We start from the raw sequence: 19,019 nt of genomic DNA, 5'->3' as shown, positions 1-19,019 counted from the left end.
AAAAAAAAGTAAACAGGGGCTGGGAAGTTGGCTCAGTGGTAGAGCGCTCGCCTTGCATGCATGAGGCCCTGGGTTCGATTCCTCAACACCACATAAGCAAAAAGAAAAAACCCAGAAGTGGTGCTGTGACTCAAGTGGTAGAGTGCTAGCCTTGAGCTGAAGAGCTGAGGGACAGCGCCCAGGCCCAGCGTTCAGGCCCCACGACCAGACCCCCCCCCAAAAAAAAAGTAAACAAAGTTCTAAACATTTTAAAAACAGAGAAATGTTTGGATGAAGTACTACTAAATTAATGAGTCTTGAAAACATATGCTAAGTGAAAGAAGTCAGTCATAAAAATCCAACCACAAGGCCAAGCATGGTGGAGCCTGTGACTCATTTCATATTGAGCAAGTTACCTGAAGAGTCCCAACATCAAACAGCAGAAACAAGACACTGACTTGTACATTTTGCTTTTCCCAGTCAAGTTGTTTTGCTTCCAAAGCGTTACATTATTCTCCAGAGCTTTACATGTTTTGTAATAATTGTGCTTTTCAGCAATTACCTGCAAGCTTCTGTTTGTCTCAAGAGACCAGTCCAACTTTGTTCAACATAAGTGATTATCATGTGATGATTACCACTGAGCCTTAGGGATCTGCACACCCAGAAATCCTTGCTCCTGTGAATGAAGCCAAGTCAAAAGTTCCTTCTCCCCTATGCAATAACCCAAGGCCACAGAGCATGTTACCATCTGTAAGCCGTCCCCAGCAAATATGGACAGCCTATCTTTAGAAAACAGAAAGGTGAAACAGTGGTATAGGTATGTAGTCCCAGTTACTCAGGAAGAGACACAGAAGGATCACTTGAGCCCAGAAACTTGAAGCTAACCTAACCAAGACAGTCAAACTCTTTCTCAACCAAAAATAGAGTTAGGGGGAACACAAGTTGAAAGCATTATTCTACAAGTATTTACTGAGTATATTATCCTAAGCTTTTGGGATACTGCAGCAAACGAAACAAAGACCTTTTACTTGTGAAGCTTACATTCTCTAGAGGGAGACAATAAATAAACAATTATACTTTTTAAAATCTGATTTGGTAATGCTGAGGATGGAATCCAGGAACTTGTACATGCCGGGCAATGAACTAACTATAGTCTTTGTCCCTCACAAATCGTATTTAAGATAATGTAAGTGGTGTGGAGAGAAATAAAGCAGGAAGTGTGGGGGAAATGACTGGCACATTTAAATAAGGTACGGGGAAGGCTCACTGAGAAGATAACCCCCACTGGTATCTACAAACACATGCCTCTAGATGCTGAGGAAAACTCTGGAAGGTTATGTCTTTGTTTTCCTAAAACAGCTAAACAGTGAACTTTCAGAATCAGCCAAGAACCCTCAAATGACTTCAGGGGGTCTTTGAATCAAAGCATTCCTCAGCCAACTTTCTAAAATTTGAAATTCTATTTTTTTCCTTTTCTTTTTCTTTTTTCTCTTTTTGGTGTGCCAGTATTGGGGCTTGAAATCAGGGCCTGACCACTATCTCCCAGCTTTTTTGCTTATGGCTAAAACTCTACCATTTGAGCCAAAGCTCCACTTCTGGCTTTTTTGGTTAACTGGAAATTAAAAAGTCTCACAGATTTTTCTGCCTGGGCTGGCCTCAAAATACAATCCTCAGATCTCAGCCTCCTAAGTAGCTAGGATTATAGGCATGAGCCACCAACACCCAGCCTGAAATATCATTATTGGGGGGAAGGGAACATTTAATTCTATACTTTCCAAGAAAAGAGCTGATGGAGGGCTGGGAAGGTGGCTCAGTGGTAGAGCGCTTGCCTTGCATGCATGAAGCCCTGGGTTTGATTCCTCAGCACCACATTAACAGAAGGAAAAAAAAGCTGGAAGTGGCGCTGTGGCTCAAGTGGTAGAGCACTAGCCTTGAGCTGAAGAGCTGAGGAACAGCATCCAGGCCCAGAGTTCAGGCCCACGACCCGACCCAAAAAAAAGAAAAAAAGAAAAAGAAAAGAGCTGATGGGTTCCAAAGAGCTGGCACAGTGCTCCACAGTCACAAGGAGATTATGTATATGACTGATGGTGAGGTACGGAACATTCTCAGAAGAGGGGCAAATTTTTCAGGAATTCATGGGGACAGAATCAGGAGAAGCAAAGGTAGATAGAGAAAACAGGCACATCTCAACCTGCATTTTCCCCAGCTCAGCCACCTTCCATGGGTACAGGGTATGGAACGGCTGTTTAACATAGTGTTTTCGTTCCCTGGTTCAAACCTAGACAATTCTAGAACACTAATCTCATGAAGTTTGCAGAAAGTAAGTTCATGGTGGTTGAACATCCTGGAGTTTTACCAAGTATAGTACCATCAGGCTGAAGCCTTGCTGTCCCTAGATTATCCATAAAAAGGCAAGAGGAGAAATTATAGCACACAGTTTCTCAAATCTGTGTCCCCCATATATATGCTCAAGGGACAGTTTTCTATGTGGTACTAGTTTGTTTTTTTTCTGCCTCAAAGTCTCAGTACTGCATTTGCATCTACAGATAGAAAGACCAGAAGCAAACTTAATCATGAATCACATGAACAGCAAGTTACATTATGGCCCACTATGCAGAGCTCTTTTCATACTCGAGAAAATATAAGCAAGTCCATGGTATGAAGCAGCAGAAACACACAGTGTAAAAGCAAAACAAACCCAGAACACTAATTCCACAGCAGATAGGATGTTCTTGTATACCCTGTGGAGATTTCATCCTAACAGAAAACACTTATTGCACTAAATTAACAGTTGATTTGAATTGTTTTGTAGTTTTATTGCTATTTAAATTATATTTTGACTACATAGTTATATAACATATGTTTATTTGTCATGGTTTGGATAAGTGTCCCCAACTGCCCCTGCACGAAAGATGGGCTCAGGCCATGGCAGTAAGGGGGCGGGAGTTGTAAAACCTATAGGTGGAAGTGGAGCCTATAAACAATGGAAAAAAGGTAACATCCTCATAATTGGGTTGGGAAAACTGGATATCCATATATAGAAAACTAAAAGTGGATCTGTGTTTATCACCATGCACTATCAACTCAAAGTGGATCAAAGACCACAATTTCTGACCTGAAACGTTGCTCCAAGAGGAAGTAGAAGAAGCATCAGAACTTATAGGTATAGAGTCCCAGGGGCCTAGCAGACAGGAGATTGAAAAATAGGATTACATCAAAATAAAAAGTTTCTGCACTGCATAGGACACAGTTACTAAATTAGAAAGACAGCTGACAGACAGGGAGATCTTTACCAAGAATCCATCTGACAAAGCCTATTATCCAAAATATACAAGGAGCTCAAGAAATGAACTCCTCTCAAAACTAATAAAGCAATCACTAACTGAGCAAAGGAGCTAAAGAGAGACTTCTCAGAAAAAGCAATAATGGACATAAGGAAATGCTCAGCATCCTTGACCATAGAAGAAAGGCAAATCAAAACAATTTCGAGATTCTATATATTTCACCCAGTTAGATTGGCCAACATCAATAATTTGAACAAGAATTGCTAGTGGAGATGTGAGGGAAAGGAACATTATTGCACTGTTGGTGGTAATATAAATGAGTACAACCACTCTGGATGGCAATCTGTAAGTTTCTCAAAAAACTAAGCAGCACTTCCCTACAACCCAGCCATACCACTCGTGGGCATCTACCCAGAACATTACAAGTCAGAATACCATAAATACACTTGTACATCTCCATATTCACTATTGTACTATTCACAATACCCTAGTTTAGAAATTCCCAGATACCCTACAATAGATGAGCTGGACCCAAAAAATGGAATTTTACACAGCCATTAGAAGAAGAAGAATATGCAAGCCCGGTGCTAGTGGCTCACACCTGTAATCCTGAGATCTAAGGATTGCAATTCAATGCCAGTCTGGGCAGGAAAGTCTGTGAAACTCATAACTCCAATTAACCACCAGAAAACCAGAAGTGGCATTGTGGCTCAAAGTGGTAGAGCACTAGCCTTGAGCAGAAGAGCTCAGGGACAGCTTCTAGGCCCTGAGTTCAAGCCCCAAGACTGATAAATAAATAAATAAATAAAAATGGAATAATAACATATAATAATAATATATACCTAACAAAAAATAGGTCATGCAAGGTAAGCCTCAGAGAGACAAACGGCATATGGTTTCTCTCATATGCAGACACTGGAACTAAAAAACACTGATACATGATAAATTATACAGAACTCCAATCATTCACACACAGTAAGACCAAAGGAGGATACTCTTAGGGGAAGAACTCAAAGGCATAATGCTTCTGAAAACTTATAATACTGTTTATAGAAACAAATTCCAAGAAATGGAAACATGGGGGATTTTGGTGATGGTGGTGGTGTTTGTCTTTGCTTTTTTTTTTGGTGGGGGGGTCCGATCCTGGGGCCTGAACTCTGGGCCTGGTCGCTGTATCTCAGCTCTTCAGCTAAAGGCTAGTGCTTTACCATTTGAGCCACAGCGCCATTTCTGGCTTTTTTCTTTTTGCTTATGTGGTGCTAGGGAATCGAACCCAGGGCCTCAGGCATGCAAGGCAAGCACTCTACTACTGAGCCACCTTCCCAGCCCAACACCTCAAAATATTAGTCAAAGAAATTAGAGATCTAAATGAAATGAGAAATAATATGTTATTTTTATTTTTGGTCCTGGGACTAGAACTCTGGGCCTGGGCGCTGTCCCTGAGCTCTTTAGTTCAAGGCAAGCACTCTACAACTTGAGCCATAGCACCACTTCCAGTTTTCTGGTAGTTAACTAGAGATAAGAGTCTCATGGACTTTCCTGCCAGGGGTTGGCTTTGAACTGCAGTCCTCAGATCTCAGCCTCCTGAGTAGCTAGGATTACAGGTGTGAGCCACCAGTGCCTGGCAGTATGTTCTTATACACTAGAAGACACAAGACATCAATTGTCCCCAAACTAAGCTATAAAGTCAATATGATTCCAAAAGAAATCCCTCCCCACCCCCCAAAAAAATCTTTGAAATATAGACATGCAAATTCTAAAATGGATCAGGCAGAATGAGGCACTACAGTTGTAAGCTTGAGGCCCTGAGTTTAACCTTAATACTGAGAGAGAGAGAGAGAAGCATCAGGCAATGAAACTACTATAACTAAAGCTTCAGGGCCGAGATTAGTACTGGGGATGAAACCCAAGGCTTTACACATGCTTAGCATGTACTATACATACCCACTTTACACCTCCAATTCTCTGAAACTGTTTTTGTGTGCTGGTCTTGGGGCTTGAACTCAGGGTCTGGGCACTGTCTTTTAGCTCTTTTTTTCAAAACTAGTGTTTTACCACTTGAGCCACAGTTCCATTTAATAACTTTTAGTGGTTAACTGGAGATAAGAGTCTCTTGGACTGTCCTGCCTGGGCAAGCTTGCAGGCACAATCTTCAGATCTCAGCTTCCTAAGTAGCTAGGATTACAAATTTGAGCTACAGGAACCTGGACCAAAAAAAAATTGGTGCCAGTCCTGGGGCTTGAACTCAGAACCTGGGCACTGTCCCTGAGCTTTTGTGCACAAGACTAGTGTTCTACCACTTGAGTCATAGCTCCACTACCAACCTGTGTGTATATGATAGTTAATTGGAGATAAGAGTCTTGGGGACTCTCCTGCACCAGCTGGCTGATAGTTAATCAGAGATAAGAATCTTGGAGATGTTCCTGCCCCAGCTGGCTTCAAAACAGGATCCTCAGATCTCAGCCTCCTGAGTATCTAGGATTATAAGTGTGAGCCACTAGCATCCAGCCAAAACTGTTTTTTTAAGAAATAACATTAGCCGGGCTGGGAAGGTGGCTCAGTGGTAGAATGCTTGCCTTGCATGCCTGAGGCCCTGGGTTTGATTCCTCAGCACCACATAAGCAAAAAGAAAAAAGCCGGAAGTGGCGCTGTGGCTCAAGTGGTAGAGCGCTAGCCTTGAGCTGAAGAGCTGAGGGACAGTGCCCAGGCCCAGAGTTCAGGCCCCATGACTGGACCCAAAAAAAAAAAAAAGAAAAGAAAAGAAATAACATTAACCTTACTCTTGTAACTGTAACCCCTCTGTACAATATTTTTACAATAAAAAAGTATTGAAAAAAAGAAATAAAATTAGATAATTCATAAGACCTAATTCTAAGATTTAAAGTCACAATAACAAAACAGTATGATATTACTGAACAGATTGTCCCAACATACATCAATGGAATTCAGAACAACTCTGCAAATATGGTTATTTTTGACAGAATTGTCCTGTGTTCTCATTGAGGTGACTGTTATGCAAATCTATACACATGTTCCAACTTTTCAGTGTACATACATGCATACATAAGTCAATTTTTTTAGAACCTTCTGCCTTTAGGCCTGTAACATAAACTCATATTAAAAAACAGGAATACAAAGTTGTAGCTGTTGTCTTGGAATGGGGAAAAGCAGAAAAAAATACATTTTTTATTTCAACAAATAGTCAAGCTCCAAGTTATAAGGATTTAGATCTTGTTTTATCAAGGAAAATAATTTGCATTTACTTCAAAGGGTCTGTGATCATCAATCCCCCAAAAGGTCTAACCCTTACTACATGTTGGAGCAGCCACAGAATGCTACAAGACTCACTGTGGTATCAGAACTCAGGAAGACAAGACAGTCCTACTACATAGTCAGGGTAGGTCACCACCTCCTGAGAGGCCACTGTGCAGGGGACAGGAGAGATTCAGACGCAGATACACTCTGAGAGACACCTGAGAAGCCCGGGACTAGTAACCTAGATTTTTCTCTTTGAAAGAGAAGACAAGGCCTGTGCTGGAGAAAGCAGGACAAATTGTACCCTACTTCCTTATCATCGTGGAAATGTCACTATAGGTACCAGAACCATCCAGAGTTTTATCAATCAACTAGCTGGTGCATTTGGTTCTCTTCAAAAGCTAGAAATCACAAAGGAGAATTTACCTTGTCATTTTCTTTCCAAAATATCTGGGGAAAAAAAAGGTTGTATACTAATTGACTTATGTGTGTTACTGCGAAACTCCTTTTTTTACATACCTTTTTATTTGGTGGGAGTGGGGAGAGAAATTAAGTCTCAAAGTGCAGCTGGCTTTGAACTCTGGACTCAAGTGATCCTCCTTACCTCAGCTTCCCAACATCCTTGGACTATATGTTCACACCATTTTTGTCAAAGTCAAGCAGGTAGTGAGACTAAGAAGATGGTGCTACTTTTCTCATTCCTAAAACAATGTTAAGTAATGAGGAAGAAGACAGGCTTTCGGGGTACAATCTTATTTTGAATGACAAAATGTAAGCAAATTTAATTTAATAGGCACAGTATTGCTAGTCACTAGGGAAAGAAAAGAGGTGGAAAGGCTTCCTACAGTTTTCTATGGCAAAGTGAGAGGATTCCATGAATGTACAGACGGGTCTAGGGAAAGGTGCCAGCTACAGTACTTTCTCTAGCACTCCAGCATTGACAGAGCAGCCAGCAGGGAAGATTTGATCAGAAATCAAATCCACTGTCATCCAGTCCACTAATTACCTGAGTATTCAGTGCAGGACTGCAGGAAGAAAGGAAGATGTAGATGTTTCATATCCAAAAAGAAGAAAAACAAGACTCAGAAACCTTATAGAATGATCTTTTTAAAAGTCAGTGACTAAACAGGGCGCCGGTGGCTCACACCTATAATCCTAGTTACTCTGGAGGCTGAGATATGAGGATCATGGTTCAAAGCCAGCCCGGGCAGGAAAGTTCATGAGACTCTTATCTCCAATAAACCACTAGAAAACCTGGAAGTGGCACTGTGGCTCAAGCGGTAGAGCATTCTCCTTGAGCTGAAGAGAACATGGACAGTGCCCAAGCCCAAAGTTCAAGCCCCGCAACTAACAACAACAACAAAAAGTCAGTAACTAGGTACCTCAGTGGTACCTAGTACCTCAGTGGCAAAGCACTTGCCTAGCAAATACACCATCTTAGGTTTGATCCCTAGTACCAAAACAGAAAAAAACATTATTATTATTATTAACAATAATACAGTAAAAAAAAAAGTCAGTGACTGTGCAGTACCTCATATCTGTGATCCTCACTACTCAGAAGGCTAGCATCAGGAAGATCTTGATATGAGTTCAGCCCAGATAAAACAGATGAGTAACTTTCTACTTTAACCAATAAAAATGGGGAAGGTATCCCACATCTGTCATTCTATGTTGGAAACATCAATAGGAGGATCATGGTCCAAGTTAGCTCATGTGTAAAGGTAAGACCCTATTCAAAAAAATAGGGTCTTGGGGCTGGGAAGGTGGCTCAGTAGTAGAGTGTTTGCCTTGCATGCCTGAGGCCCTGGGTTCGATTCCTCAGCACCACATAAGCAAAAAAGAAAAAAAAGCCGGAAGTGGCACTGTGGCTCAGGTGGTAGAGTGCTGAAGAGTGCTGAAGAGCTGAGGGACAGCGCCCAGGCCCAGAGTTCAGGCCCCACAACCCCCCCCCAAAAAGAGAGTCTTACAAGCCAGGTACTGGTATTGCATACCTGTAATCCTTGTTAATCAAGAGTTTGTATTTTATGCCAGTAATCCTAGCTACTCAGGAAGCTGAGATCTGAGGATCTCTCTCTCTCTCTCTCTCTTATACACACATGCACACACACAGAGAGATATTAAAATCCAAACGATTATTAAGGAATATTACACAAACTTATACTCTAGAAACATATGACCTTCTAAAATTGAATAAAGATATAAACCACATGAACACATCAATAGCAAGCAATAATAAAGAATCTTTTTTTTTTTCCGGTCCTGGGGCTTGAACTCTGGACCTAGGCTCTGTCCCTGCCTCTTTGTGCTCTACCACTTGGGCCACAATACTACTGCCAGCCTTTTCTGAGTAGTTTATTGGAGGTAAGAGTCTCATGGACTTTCTTGCTTGGGCTGGCTACAGCCACAATCCTCAGATCTGTTTCCTGTGTAGCTAGGATTACAAGCATGAGCCACTAGAGCCCAGCTAATAAAGAATTATTACTGAAGCAGTAATAGAGTCTCTCCCCCCCCAAAAAAAAAGAAGAGCCTAGGACCAGATGGATTCACTGCTGAATTCTACCAAATCTTTAAAGAAGAATTAACAACAATGCTCTTCAAGTTATTACATAAATATTACATAAAATAGAAATGAGAGAAATACTTCCAAACTCTATCTATAAAACTACACTCTATTAACCTGATAACAAAATTAATAAAACAACAAAAGAAAACAACAGGTAAATTCTCTGAGAAACATACAGCAAAAGTCCTTAATAAAGGGGCTGGAAATATGGCTCAGTGGTAGAGTGCTTTCCTAGATTGCATGAAGCCCTGGATTCAATTCCTCAGTACCACATAAACAGAAAAGGCCGGAAGTGGCTCTGTGGCTTAAGTGGTAGAGTGCTAGGCTTGAGCAAAAGAAGCTCAGAGACAGTGTGCAGGCTCTGAGTTCAATCCCTGGAATAGCAAACCAAATTCAATGCTACACTAAAATAATCATACACTATAATGAGGTTGGTTTCATTTCAGAGACTAAAGGACAATTCAACACACACAAAACAACAGAAGTAACATAGCACATAAATGGATTCAAGAAAAAACAATCACATGATTATTAAAGAAAAAGCCTTTGACAAAATTCAACATCCCTTCACATTAAAAATCCGAATAGGGCTGGGAAGGTGGCTCAGTGGTAGAGTGCTTGCCTTGCCTGCATGAGGCCCTGGGTTCCATTCCTCAGCACCACATAAGCAGAAAAAGCCGCAAGTGGCACTGTGGCGTAAGTGCTGGACTGCTAGCCTTGAGCTGAATTGCTCAAGGACAGTGTCCAGGCCCAGAGTTCAAGCCTGACAACTGACAAAAAAAAAAAATCCCAAATAGCCAGGCACTGATGGCTCACACCTGTAACTAGTTATACAAGAGGCTCAGATCCGAAGGTCAAGGTTCAAAGCCTTGGGCAGAAAAGTCCACGAGTCTTTAATCTCTAAACAGCAAAAAGCCAGAAGTGGAGGTATGGCTCAAGTAGCAGATTGCTATCCTATAGCTAAAAAGCTAAGCAAGGCCATGCAGCTAAGGGTTTAAACACCAGTACCCACACAAAAATTAATTAAAAATATAATGTAAAAGTCTTAAAGAAATTAGGAGCAGAATGATGAGACATCAACACAATAAAAACTATATATGACAAAGCTTTAATCAACATTACATCAAATGAGGAATATTTGAAACCCATTGTCACTACTCTTTTTTTCCCTTGTGCAAGTCTTGGGACTTGAACTCAGACAGGGCCTGGGCACTGTTTCTGAGCTTTTTTGCTAAAGCTCAACACCCAGAGCTACAGCTCCACTTCCGGCTTTTTGGTTGTTAATTGGAGATAAGAATCTCAAGGACTTTCCTGCCAGAGGCTGCTTTGGAATTACAATTCTCAAATCTGACCCCAGAGTAGCTAGGATTACAGTCATGAGACACCAAGCCCAACTTCTTTCTACTCTTATTAAGTTTAATGCTTGAATTCTTCACCAAAGTAACAACATATGAATAATAAATGACTAGAAGCATGGTTTAATTGATAGAGCACCTACCTAGCAAGCCTATAATCCTAGCTACTCTGGAGGCTGAGATCTGAGCTTTGCAGTTTGAAGCCAGCCAGGGCTGAAAAGTCCCTATGAGATTCTTATCTCCAATTAACTATTCAAAAACTGGAAGTGAAGCTGTGGCTCTAAGTGGCGCTAGCCTTGAGCAAAAATTTGCTCAGGCCTGAGTTCAAGCTCCACAATTGACAAAGAGAGAGACAGATAGAGAGAGACAGAGAGGGAGGGAGGGAGGGAGAGAGAGAGGAAGGAGAGAGAAGAGAGAAGAAAGGAAGGAAGGGGGAAGGAGGGAGGGAGGAAACAAAGGGAGGGAGGGAGGAAAGGAAGGAAGGGAGGGAGGGAGGAAGGAAAGGAAGGAAGGGAGGGAAGGAACGAAGGAAGGGAGGGAGGAAAGGAACAAAGGAAGGATGCAGAATGTAGTTAATACATAAACTTTTAGTGAGACAGCTGGAAGACAGAGATCTGAGGATCAAGGTTCGAAGTCAGCCTTGGCAGACCAATCTGGAGTGTCTTACCTTGACTTAATCAGAAAAAAGCTGTAACTAGAAGCATCACTCAAGTAGTAGTAGAAAGCTATTCTGGAGCAGAAAAAAGCAAGTGAGAGCATGTGGCTTTGAGTTTAAGCCCCAGTATCAGTACAAAACGCAAAGAAACAACGTTAGTAAGATTGTGATGACACACTCCCATATACACTGTTGGTAAGATTGTAATTTCAGCTAATATAAAAATCAGTATGGAGGGGGGGGGCGCTGGTGGCTCACGCCTGTAATCCTAGCTACTCAGGAGGCTGAGATCTGAGGATCACGGTTCAAAGCCAGCCCGGGCAGGAGAGACCGTGAGACTCCTATCTCCAATAAAAAACCACCAGAAAACCAAAAGTGGCCCTGTAGCTCAAGTGGTAGAGCGCTCGCCTTGAGCTGAAGAGCTGAGGGACAGCACCCAAGCCCAGAGTTCAAGCCCCACGACCGCCAAAAAAAAAAAGTCTCAGGGACTTTCCTACTCGGGCTGGCTATGAACTGTGATCTCAGCCTCCTGAGTAGCCACCGGTGACAAGCAAGCTAAGATCTTAATTTAATAGAGTCTTTCCTTCTTCACCAACATATTGAATTCAAGGCCTCACAATTGATAGGCAAGAACTCTATCACTTGAGCCACATCCCCGGCCCCCTTTTTTTGTAGCTTATTTTCTAAATAGGGTCTCAGGATCTTTACTTGGGGCTAGTATTGGGCCAGGATCCTCCTACTTCTGTTTCAGGAATAGCTGGGATTATAGATATACCTCATTTTGTCCAACCAGCCTTGAACTTCAATTCCCACCTATCCCCACCTACCAAACAGCTGCCTTGTACCACCACACCTAGCTAGAAACTTTTCCGTTAAGTGATCTGAATTTCTAATTGTTTAGTGTTTGCACTTTTTTTTATACACTAGGGCAGGAGAGGAACACAAAGGCACAATACCTATGTGCAACTGATTATATAAAATAATATTTATCAAACTGAACTCCAAGAAATGGAAATGAGAGGGTTTTTTTCTTTGTTGCGATTTTTGTTTTCCTTTTGTCTTGTTTGTTCATTTATCTATCTTTGAAAGGGTAAGGGAGGGCACAGAAATGGTAGGACAAAGGATGAACAAATTCAACAGTGATACACATAAGACAGTACATTGAAAAAGAGCTATACAACTTGTGGGGGGGGGATGGGAGGGGAAAAACTGGGAGAGAGCAAGGGAAGGGGTGACACTGTTCAAAAAGAAATGTACTCTTTACCTGACACATAGCTGTAACCCCTCTGTAAAACACCTTTTTTATCAACAAAAAAATGCATGAAAGGACAAAGAAAGAAAGAGAAAGAGTTCACATTTTGTAATTCTGAATAGTTCTCTTTTGTGGGCCAGTTGTGGTTTACTTTTGTTTTAGTCAAGTGACCTTAAAGGTTGGAGACAAACAGAAAAAGACCCAGGAGACTTTTCTGAACACTCTCCTTCCTGCCGTGTAGGTCCTGGGGTCTACTGTTTGTGAATAGTTAGAATCGCTAGAGAGATGCCTCTACTCTGACCCCTCAGTAGAGTACTTGCTTTGACTAAATAACCTTTTGATAATAAAAACTAATATTTATGGAGCATTCATGTCATGTCCCAGGCATATTCCTAAATTCATAGAAATTTAGTCTTGTGAGGAAAACACTATTATTACCCCCAGTTTGTAAGAGAAGAAATTGTGGCCTAGAGTCTAAGCAATATTTTCAGGTTTGTTAACAGGAGAAACCAAAATAAACCCTCCAGCTTTTCCTTTTTTTAGGTGATCTTAAAAGTCATTGATTTTGGAGTTTATATAACTAAGTAATATTGTTCCTTACCCTCTGGTGTTGCAGTAGATAATGCTTCAGACCCACTTAAAGAATTAAAGCCATTGTGTGGAAACTTACATTTCACTATCTTGCCTCTGGCAGCTGTCTTCAGTTATCTCTACCCCTCCAGGGAAAGTTGCTTTTTTTCTATCTCCTCCTTCCTTCAGGAAAAAGTAGCCTTTTGCTATCTTTCCCTGTAGGAGGAATAAGATGCCTTTTGTATCCTAACAATAACTGCAGAGTTAACTTATTCCTAGGAAAAGAAACTAACAAGACAGGAGTCAGAGACTTTCTAATAGGTAACTTTTCTTCAAAGAACATCACCCAGGCCACAGAGTGACCTACAGATCCCAGAATTCCATGCACTAAAAAGCGGATTGGTAACTGTCCTGGTGTCTTTAGAACTTCAGTGTTTCCCATAACTCCCTCTTCAAACCTTACCCCTGCAACCACAGACAAGATAGTCTGTTATCACAGCCTCTACATCTCTGGCTTGCTAGCTTTCCAAATGTAGCTCCTACCCAACAACCTATGCTCAGGACCCAGGTTTTTGTTTTTTTTTTTTTTAATGTAAGCAATAAATGTTGATTCACAGTTACAAGGTCACAGAGCTGTGAAATAAGCTCACAGCAAGGTCAAACTCCAGTTGCAACATGACTTTCTTCCTCAAGCCTACTAAAAGCACACAAGCAGGAAGTAGTTTTGAATAGTTAAAAAAAAAAATCTATAGTGCTGGGAAGGTGGCTCAGTGGTAGAGTGCTTGCTTTGCATGCATGAGGCCCTGGGTTCGATTCCTCAGCACCATATAAGCAAAAAGAAAAAAGCTAAAAGTGGCGCTGTGGCTCAAGTGGTAGAGCGCTAGCCTTGAGCTGAAGAGCTGAGGGACAGTGCCCAGACCCAGAGTTCAGGCCCCATGACTGGACCCTCCCCCCCCAAAAAAAAATCTATAAAGCACAGGACTTTCATATCCAGAATACTAAAAACTTATCTCTTTCAGTTCTCAACTAACCTGGAAAGTTTTCATGTTATACAAGAAACTGTATGAGGAAACCTAATTATAAGGAAAAGACATTGACTTGAATAGTTCCCAAAATTAAAAAGCAATGATTCGAACAAACATAAAATGTCCCAACCCAGTCTATTCATCTGTGACACAACAGTTAATACACTTTTTCTTCAACCCAGTCTATTCATCTGTGACACAACAGTTAATACACTTTTTCTTCACCAGAACCAGAGTGTAATTTTTCTTGGTTGTGTTGGCTATAAAGAAAATAAAAGAAAAAAATATCAAAGACTAGAAACCCTAAGAATGATTCATACCCCCTTCTTATGATTATTCCAACTTTCCTATATGAAATTTCAGCCATGCAATTAGAAGCCTGAGGCAAAACACACACACTGCTGCTCTTTTTTTCTTTTTACACATATGTCACAGACCACAGAATCTGAGAAGACTGAGTATTTGGAGTTTCTACTTCTAAAGAAGGAGCCTGCTGTGAGGGTCAATGTCAACACCAACAATTCAAAAGTTCTAGAAAGGATTCTGACTTGCCAAGCACAGATAACCATGGCAGTTCAAGAAAATGGGTAATAAAGAAATGACTATATTTTGCTATTGCAACTACTTAAGTCATGCCAAACAAAATAAACTAAAATAATATGCTACAATCCTAGGCTGATGTGAAGTTTTCTCTGAGTCAAATAGGATTTCATAATAATAAAAAGACTTAGATGAGGTCAGGCATGGCAGCTTGTGCCTGTAATACCAGTTGCTTGAAAGGTAGAAATCAGGATTTCAGTTCAAGGCAAAAAAAAATTAGGAAGATCCCATATCAACCAAAAGCTGGGCATGATGGCAGGTGCCCGTGGTCCCAGCTACTCAGGAGGCCATAGGTAGAAGGATGCAGAACCAGTTAGACCCTAGGAAAAACTCAAGACTCAACCTGAAAAATTACTACAGCAAAAATGGTTGGAAGCATATACAGCTGAAGGAGCAGTGCACCTACCTAGCAAGTATAAGGCTGTGAGTTCAAACCCTAGTAACACCAAGAAAAGGAAGGAGGAAAGCCCCTAAGTGAATAAATTAAGCCTTGAATGAATAAACTAAGGGATAGCACCCAAGCCTACTACAGGAAGAAAGGAAAAAAGAAAGAGAGAGAGAGAGAAAGAGAGAGAGAGAGAGAGAGAGAAGGGGGAGGGAGAGACGGAGGGAGAGAGAGACAGAGACAGAGACAAAGAAAGAATAAAGACAGGGAGGAAGGGAGAGAAGGAGGGAGGGAAGGAGGCTCAGTCACATACCTGTCCCTCACTGACAAGCTCAGAGTAGCTTGTCTAATGTGTATCTGTTCTTTGATAATCATGGTATTAAATATTTTTTAAATCCTCCTATTTTAAACAATAGAATTTCAGAGTGTTACAACATCTCATCCATTAACTCACTTAGGAAAACCATTCTTACTTGATAAATGGGGAGAATGAGGCACAGACATCTGAACTCCAAAGTCACTTCAAGAAATGAGTAGCACTCGGAAGTGGCGCTGAGAGAGCTCGCCTTGAGCTGAAGAGCTGAGGGATAGCGCCCAGGCCTAGGCCCCACAACGGACAAAAAAAAAAAAAAAAAGAAAGAAATGAGTAGCACTAAAACTAGTCTACTGCATAAGGTTAAAACAAACTATATACGTGAGTGGCTGCATAGGATTACATCACTCATAGGCATCTTACTTTATGCAAAAATATTCTCTGTGGTTAGGCAGTGGTGGCTCACACCTGTAATTTTAGCTACTCAGGAAGCTGAATTTCAGAGGATCACAGTTTGAAGCCAGCCTGGGCAAAAAGTTTACAAGATTTTATCTCCATATAACCAGCAAAAACAGAGACTAAAGTTACCACTCAAGTCAAAATGTATTTCCCTCATTTAGCGTCATATGACTATATATACAGAGAGCCTCATACCCACCTCACATACTACACTAAGGTTTAATCTCCTGGTCTACCTTCCAGCATAGGGGAGATTCTCCCTTCAGGCATTCTGGGACTAGCACTGCTGAAAACTCAGCTGTCTCATTCCTGAGGCAGCAAACAGAAGAAAAATGAATTGGGACATAGAGGAAATCCAGTCTGAAGTGCCTGCTGTATCAGATGAGGGGGTGAATATAATAAAAAGCTGACTGTCAGGCTGGGAAGGTGGCTCAGTGGTAGAGTTCTTGCTAGCATGCATGAAGCCCTTATGGGTTCGATTCCTCTGTACCACATGAACAGAAAAAGCCTCAAGTGGTGCTGTGGCTCAAATGGTAGAGTGCTAGCCTTGAGAAAAGAAGCTCAGGGACAGTGCCAAGGTCCTGAGTTCAAGCCCCAGGAAAAGAAAAAAAAACTCTCTACTAGAAGTACTGTCATTTTTTTCCTTCTTGTTTAGATAATGCAGGCAAGAAAATCATCTTATTTCATTAAATCCAAGATGCCACTGATTTAAGACATATGACAAGGAAAGAAAACCAGCTGTCAAAATCTTAACCCAAGCCCACATACACTGGTGGCTTACACCTGTAATCCTAGATGCTCAAGAAGCTGAGATCTGAGGATCACAGTTCTAAATAAGCCCAGGTAGAAAAGTTCGTAAGACTCTTATATACATTTAGCTACCAAAAAAGTCAGAAGTAGAGCTGTGGCTAAAGTGGTAGAGTGCTAGCTTGAACAAAAAAGTTCAAGAACAGTTCCCAGGCCCTGAGTTCAAGCCCCAGAACTGTTATACACACATACACACACACACACACACACACACACACAAAATCTGAACTCAGTGCTAAGATAGCATTAATTTTAAGATGTACCCTGAGTTAAAAAATGTTATAATGGAAAAAACAGTGTAACATAGAATAAGATGCAATACAATAAGCCATTAAAAAAAATGTTTAAATCCATTGTTAGGGGTACAGCTCAAGTGGTACAGTGTCTGTCCTAGCAAGCACAAGGACCTGAGTTCAAACCCCAATACCTCCAAAAATAAAAACTAAAAAAGGAAGCATTCACCAACCAGAATCTAAAGCTATTCACCATAAAAGGGAGGGTCTGTATTCTTACAGTTAGAACTTTGTGGAATATTCAAAAGGATGTTCCATATAGGACAAACTAATCCTAAGGGATTTACAACATAATTTTAACAAATAACCAGATCAGCTTACCTACCTCAACCCTGTAAATGTACAGAAAAAAATATGAGTTACAGAAAATCAGTTTTCTATCAAACTTCATATAAACTCAATTAAAAGTCGTTTAAAACCAAATGTTCTTTATACAATTTTCTCCTTTTAATTTGATGTTGTTAAATACTATCTAAAGTTCTTTGGAGAAGGCTTGCTATTTTCTCATTGTGGAAAAAAACACTATAACCCTCTAAATTTTATTGAATTTAAATTTTATGTAGACAGATTCATTTTGTGTGTGTATATCCATCTTGGGGCTTGAACACAGGGTACTGTTACTGAGTTTTTGTGCTCATGGCTAGCACTCAACCACTTAAGCCACAGCTCTCCTTCCAGTTTTTTTGGTGCTTAACTAGAGATAAGAGTCTTACAGACTTTTCTGCCCAGGCAGGGTTTGAACTTCAATCCTCAGATCTCAGCCTCTAAGTAGCTAAGATTACCATCGTGAGCCACCAGCACCCAGCCAGATTCAAATTTTATTTGCCAATATACAGTTAAGTGTACAGACAGAACTACATTCTGACAGATGAACTGTCAGGAAATTCTGTCACTGTGTAAACATCAGAGTGTGCTCATATTAACCTAGATGGTGTAGGCTCATCACTTAAAATGGATTTTTAATGCAGTCAAGAGATGTATAGGGCTGCTGATACAATTCAGCATACTTTTTTACACTACACTTTTAAGTAAGTAGTACAAGTATACTCTAACATAATAAAATATTTAATATGCAGGCACCAGGGGTTCACAGCGGCAATCCTAGCTATTTGGGAAGAGAGAAGCCAGCCCAGGGCTGAGCACCCATGGATCACGCCTGTAATCCTAGTTACTCAGGAGGCCAAGACCTGAGGATCATGGTTCAAAGCCAGCGCCAGCAGAAAAGCCCATGAGACTCTGATCTCCAATAAAAAAATAAAAATAAAAACACTAGAAAACTGGAAGTGGGGCTCAAGAGGTAGAGCATTTGCCTTGAGCTGAAGAGCGTAGGGACAGCGCCCAAGGCCCAAACTTCAAGCCCCACAACCAACAAAAACAAAAAAAACAAAGCCAGCCCAGGCAGAAAAGTTCAAGAGATTCCATCTCCAATTAACCAGCAAAGAACTGAGCTGGAGGTATGGCTCAAGTGGTAGAGCACCAGCTGAGCAAGCAAACCTAAGCAAGTGTAAGGCACTGAGTTCAAATTCTAGTAATGGCACGCTCACAAAAAGTACAGAATAAATTCATGAACCAGTAACATAGTTGTTTATTGTCACTATTAAGTATTATGGGGCTTAAGATTCCTAATACCATCACAAAAAGCATATTATACACTATACACAACTGTATATGCTAATTCTTATAAGACTGATAAAAAAGTACTTTTGTTTACTTCAGTATCACCACAAAGGTATAGGGATTCCTTGAACTAAGATGTTACAATCACTACAAGGTGATGTTCAGTGGCTACATCACTAGTTGATGAAGATTTTTCTGTTCCATTATAAGCTTATAGGATTACCCTTAAACCTATGGGTAGTTGAACAAATATCAATCAGTGGCAAATGACTACAAACTAACAAGATCTGTAATAGTTTAAGTCACTAACAGATATGTAGGTCACACAAGACAGGACAGCAGGTGAAAATAGACTGCTGCTCTAATCACCTAAGCATTGTGTTCTAATGTACACTCTCTTGCACTCAGTTCATAAAACTGCTTGGCTGAGTGTTCTGAACAGACCAATTTTAATCTTTTCAGTTTTTGGTTGTTTTTTTGTTTTTGTTTTTTAGTTTTTCTATTTTAAAAGTTGCCTAAGTCCATTGTGAAGCCTCTGGAAATCACAGCAAGGGCCTCTAAGGAGAAACTCAGCATCCTTTATAGTCCCTCCTTCCAATTCTCTGGT

At 40.8% G+C, this 19,019-nt stretch overlaps 1 protein-coding gene across 1 annotated transcript in view; it reads right to left on the bottom strand.

Annotated features, from left to right (window-relative positions):
• The window catches only part of Ninl (ninein-like), a 145,391-nt gene that overhangs the window by 125,390 nt on the left and 982 nt on the right, over positions 1–19,019 (bottom strand). The gene's annotated exons all lie outside the window — the stretch shown is intronic.

Source organism: Dipodomys ordii, unplaced genomic scaffold, assembly GCF_000151885.1.
Source record: "Dipodomys ordii isolate 6190 unplaced genomic scaffold, Dord_2.0 Scaffold99, whole genome shotgun sequence".
Lineage (NCBI taxonomy): Eukaryota > Metazoa > Chordata > Mammalia > Rodentia > Heteromyidae > Dipodomys > Dipodomys ordii.
Note: the sequence above shows the minus strand (reverse complement) of the source record. Positions and strands in the feature narration are given on the sequence as shown.